Below are 6000 nucleotides of genomic sequence, written 5' to 3' on the forward strand. Positions count from 1 at the left end.
CCAGGACCCCGGGATCATGACCTGAGTCGAAGGCAGATACTTAACGACTAAGTCACCCAGGCGCCCTATAAATTCTTTTTAAAAAATATTTATTTACGAGAGAGAGAGAGAGAGAGTGAGAGAGAGAAGAGGGGCAGAGGGAGAGAATCCCAACCGACTCCCTGCTGAGCTCAGAGCCTGATGTGGGGCTTGATCCCATGACTCTGAGATCATGACCCGAGCCGAAATCAGGAGTCAGACACTCAACTGACTTAACCACATTGAGGCAAACATATTTACATTTGGCGCCCCCACAATTTATAAATTCTATTGCCTGCTCCAATTCTGTTGATGGTGTACATGACCAAAAAGTGCTGGGAGATCAGCACTGTAAAAGGATCAGAATTAGCACGTGAAAAGAAAACCAACTCCAGAGGCATATGTCCTGCAGTGAGGGGCAGGGCTGGAGGCTGAGGATTCAGATGCACAGGGAACATCTAAGGAAAGCGGGGCTCAAGAGCTGCTGTGCTCCCAACAAGTTGGGATGACCTCATATAGGACCTCCCTCCAGGCATCAATTCATGAGAAATTAATTAGCTGGTTGCAACATTCACTGCATGATCCTAGCTAGGAGCCCCTCCTGTTCCAGAAATTTGACAATTCTATGACTCAGAGAAAATAAGATATAACAGCTGGTAAATAAAACCATTGTTTTTTATTGTTGTCTGACACAGAAGGGCTGAGGCACGTCGCAAAAGAGCAGCAAGCTGTCCAGAGACCACTTCCCAGACTGAGAGGGTTCTAGGGGATCCCATGAGATATCCCAGACTGTTCGTGTTATATAGTTAAGGGGCATCATATACACATTTAACTGTAAGTGCTCAGACCAAAAAAAAAGGAGGAAAGGAAAAAATAACCATAGTCAGTGCTGGCAATCTGTGTTATTGCACTCAATGGGGTGTTCTGTTCCCCAGTGGAATAGTTTAAGTTCCCCAGTGTCTCTTACAGTGTGAGTGGCACAGTATGAGGCTAATGTTTGACACAACGTATTTTTTCATTTATATCACCAAATCCCAAACCAACTACTTCCTCTGATGTCCCAGGGAAGAAGCAGGGATATGTTTCCAACCTAAAGGAAAAATTAATGCATGGCTTACTGAAAAATGGAAATCAGTCTCCAAAGAGGAATACTTCCTAAGAGTCTTTCTAGGGCAATTTCTGACATATTCAATTTTCACAGTATACACTGACTATAGAACCAAATCTCCAAATAAAGACTCAACTATAGTTACTGTGGCTCAAGGCTTCACTACTAAACCTATCACCAAGAGGTAGTATAAACTGAAATTTGGGAGCGCCTGGGTGGCTCAGTCGGTTAAGCGCCTGGCTTCAGCTCAGGTCATGATCCCAGGGTCCTGGGACCGAGCCCCACACTGGGCTCCCGGCTCCACGGGAGGCCTGCTTCTCCCTCTCCCGCTCCCCTGGTTGTGTTCCCTCTCTCGCTGTGTCTCTCTCTGTCAAATAAATAAATAAAATCTTTAAAAAATATATATATATATAAACTGAAATTTGTTACCATATCCTTTTAAGGTACTTTAGGTTGATTCAAGTTTTCTCATATCAACTGGGTCATTTAACATATACAGAAGCCAAGCAAAGACAGAGAACAAGCACTGTGGTTTCCACTTTAGAGGTCAAGTGTAATAATGTAAAGAGTAAGAGCTTTTGAGGCAGGCAATTTGGGTTCAAATTCCAGTCATACTGTTCAATTTTTAAGAATCTTAGTTTCCTATGAGTAAAACGTGGACAATGCACACACACCTCAGAGTTTGAGAATGAGTCAAGTATACAAGTCACATATATATATAGTACTCGATGCTTGTTTCCACAGGAAGTAGGGCTATTATGTTCCACACACCTGATGTGACTTATAAGGTCCAAAGTAGAACAAACATCTCCCAATTCCCACCTCCATGTTCAGAGATTCAAGAAGGATATGATTTAGTATCTCTTTAAAGGTGTTTTTTAAAAAAGATTAATCCTTGACATACTCTGCTAAAAGTTTTTTGTTCAAGTAAATTTGTGAAATGTCACTCTCTTGAAGACTCATTAAGCATATGTGTGCATGTATGTGTATGATATAAAGGCTCTGAGAAGTTGTGCAATAAAGAAACCAGTTGAATATGTATATCCTAACATCTCCCAAAAGTGCACTTAATAATGGAATCCTTTTTTGCAAAATTACTATAAATATCCACATAGACTTAACGTTCTTCTGAATATACTTGTGGAAACATCAGTTTTGAAAAACTAATCTGTAACAAATTAATAATAGCTTATTAGATTATAACAGATTAATAATTAATGTGAATAAAATAAAAATAGATTACAGGACAAAGCACAAGAAACCATCCTTTAAACAAAACCCCTGAAATGAACACTGGGTGTTATATGCAACTGATGAATCACTAAACTCTACCCTGAAACTAGTAATACCCTAACTTGAATTTAAATTAAAAAAAATAAATTTTAAAAAATAAACAAAACCGAATCTTGAGGAGCAAGATGGCGGAGGAGTAGGAGACCTAAATTTCGTCTGGTCCCAGGAATTCAGCTAGATAGGGATCAAACCATTCTAAACACCTACAAACTCAACAGGAGATTGAAGAAAAGAATAGTAGCAACTCTCTGAACAGAAAAGCGACCACTGTCTGGAAGGTAGGACGTGCGGAGAAGTGAATCCGAGGCGATATTCGGGAGGATAGATGGCGGGGGGAGGGGGCCTCTGTCAGCTGCTTCTGGCAAGTGATAGAGCCGCGGAGCACAAAATCAGAAAGTTTAGAAGTCCGCTCCGCTGAGGGACGTCGCTCCAGTGGCTAAGCGGGGGGTGGAACCATCATGGGACAATGTGGTCTCAGGACCCTCGGGGTCACAGAAAGACCGGGGGTGCCTGAGTGCGGCAGAGCTCCCAGGTATCAGAGCGGGGAAGCCGGCTGCAGAGACTGAGCCGAGGCGCGGGCTCTCAGCTCGGGGTTGCCATAAACCGTGATCGGTGGCACAGTCCGGCCACTGCTTCTCCAGGAGGGACCCAACAAGTGGCAGATCCGGGGAGACTCCCTTTCCTCCCCCGGGAGGAGTGGCGCGGGAGCGCACCGCAGGGATCTGCTGGGTTTGGAGACTCCACAGGGGGTCGTGTGCCAGAGATAGAAATGCTTGGTCACAGGCTGGGTGAGCACGGAGTGTGGCCGGAGACCAGGGAGACGGGAGTGACTGACTGCTTTTCTCTGGAGGCACACTGAGGAGTGGGGCCCCGAGTTCTCGGCTCCTCCGGGGCGGAGATTGGGAGGCCGCCATTTTCACTCTCGTCCTCCAAAGCTGTACGGACAGCTTGCAGGGAAAAAAAGCTCAGGAGAGCAAACCAAGCAGATTACTTAGCCTGGACCGGGCAAGGGCGGGGCAATTCCGCCTCCGGCAAAGACATTTGGGAACTACGGCAACAGGCCCCTCCCCCAGAAGATCAGCAAGAACAGCCAGCCAAGACCAAGTTTACGGATCAATGAGAACAGCAGAACTCCAGTGCTAGGGGAATACTGCACATAGAATTCATGGTTTTTTCCCCTGATTCTTTAGTCTTTCAAAGTTAATTTTTTTAATTATCTTTATTTTTTCTTTTTCTATTTTTTTTTGAATTTTTCTTTTTCCCGTTTTCAACCAATATCTTATCAATCCCTTTTTTAAAAATCTTTTTTGTTTTTCATTTTTAGAGTCATATGCTAACCCTTCATAGTACTTAACCCTTATTTTTGGTATGTATATATAAGTTGTTCTGTCTTTAAAATTTTGGGATACAGTTGCTTCTAACAGACCAAAATATACCCTAAGTCTCTAGTGTATGGCTTTGTTCTAGTCTCCTGCCTGATCACATTCTCTCCTTTTTTTTTTTTCTAATTTCTCTTCTTTCTTTCTTCAACCAACTTCTTATATTATCAATTCCTTTTATAAACTCTTTTATAATTTTCATCTTTACAATCATATTTCATCCCTTCATCGTATTTACCCTTATTTTTGAACATATATAAATTTTTCTTTCTTTAAAATTTTGGGAGGCAGTTTCTTCTAACAGACCAAAATAAGCCCAAAATTTAATGTGTGGCACTGATCTATTCACCAGCCTGATCATATTTGATCATATTTTTTTTATCTTTTTCTTTTTTTCTTTTTTCTTTCTTTCCCTTTCTTTCCCCCCGGTCTCAGGTCTCTTCTGATTTGTTTAGTGTATATTTTTCTGGGGTTACCCTGTTAGCATTTTGTTCTCTCATTCACTTATTCTCCTCTGGGCAAAATGACAATACGGAAAAAATCACCTCAAAAAAAAAGAACAAGAGGCAGTACTGACTGCCAGGGACTTAATCAATACGGACATTAGTAAGATGTCCGAACCAGAGTTTAGAATGACAATCATAAAGATACTAGCTGGGCTTGAAAAAAGCATGAAAGATACTAGAGAAACCCTTTCTGGAGAAATAAAAGAACTAAAATCTAACCAAGTCAAAATCAAAAAAGCTATTAATGAGGTGCACTCAAAAATGGAGGCTCTAACTGCTAGGATAAATGTGGCAGAAGAGAGAATTTGCGATATAGAAGACCAAATGATGGAGAATAAAGAAGCTGAAAAAAAGAGATAAACAACTACTGGATCACGAGGGCAGAATTTTGAGAGATAAGTGATACCATAAGATGAAACAATATTAGAATAATTGGGATCCCAGAAGAAGAAAGAGAGAGAAGGGCAGAAGGTATATTGGAGCAAATTATAGCAGAGAACTTCCCTAATTTGGGGAAGGAAACAGGCATCAAAATCCAGGAGGCTCAGAGAACCCCCTCAAAATCACTAAAAATAGGTCAACACCCCGACATCTAATAGTAAAACCCACGAGTCTCAGAGACAAAGAGAAAATCCTGAAAGCAGCTCGGGACAAGAGATCTGTAACCTACAACGGTAGAAACATTAGACTAGAAACAGACCTATCCACAGAGACCTGGCCGGCCAGAAAGGACTGGCATGATATAGTCAGAGCACTAAATGAGAAAAATATGCAACCAAGAATACTATATCCAGCTAGGCTGTCACTGAAAATAGGAGAGATAAAAAGCTTCCAGGACAAACAAAAACTAAAGGAATTTGCAGACACAAAACCAGCCCTACAAGAAATATTGAAAGGGGTCCTCTAAGCAAAGAGAGAGCCTAAAAGCAACACAGACCAGAAAGGAACACAGACAATATACAATAACAGTGACCTTACAGGCAATACAATGGCACTAAATTCATATCTTTCAATAGTTATCCCGAATGTAAATGGGCTAAATGCCCCAATCAAAAGACACAGGGTATCAGACTGGATTAAAAAAACAAGACCCATTGATATGCTGCCTGCAAGAGACTCATTTTAGACCCAAAGACACCCCCAGATTGAAGTGAAGGGGTGGAAAACCATTTACCATGCTAATGGACACCAAAAAAAAAGCTGGGGTGGCAATCCTTATATCAGACAAATTAGATTTTAAACCAAAGATTGTAATAAGAGATGAGGAAGGACACTATATCCTACTTAGAGGGTCTATCCAACAAGAAGATCTAACAATTGTAAATATCTATGCCCCTAACGTGGGAGGAGCCAACTATATAATCCAATTAATAACAAAAAGAAACACATCGACAACAATACAATAATAGTAGGGGACTTTAACACCCCCCTCACTGAAATGGACAGATCGTCTAAGCAAAAGATCAGCAAGGAAATAAAGACTTTAAATGACACACTGGACCAAATGGACTTCACAGATATGTTCAGAACATTCCATCCCAAAGCAACAGAATACACATTCTTCTCTAGTGCCCATAGAACATTCTCCAGAATAGATCACATCCTAGGTCACAAATCAGGTCTCAACTGGTACCAAAAGATTGGGATCATTCCCTGCCTATTTTCAGACCACAATGCTTTGAAACTAGAACTCAAT

The 6000-nt window shown here is 41.4% G+C and overlaps 1 protein-coding gene across 7 annotated transcripts in view; it reads right to left on the reverse strand.

Annotated features, from left to right (window-relative positions):
* ENOPH1 (enolase-phosphatase 1) overlaps window positions 1-6000 on the reverse strand; it is a 37152-nt gene that overhangs the window by 27253 nt on the left and 3899 nt on the right. The gene's annotated exons all lie outside the window — the stretch shown is intronic.

The sequence above is a fragment of the Leptonychotes weddellii genome, chromosome 2, assembly GCF_054177405.1.
Source record: "Leptonychotes weddellii isolate Sample4059 chromosome 2, ASM5417740v2, whole genome shotgun sequence".
Lineage (NCBI taxonomy): Eukaryota > Metazoa > Chordata > Mammalia > Carnivora > Phocidae > Leptonychotes > Leptonychotes weddellii.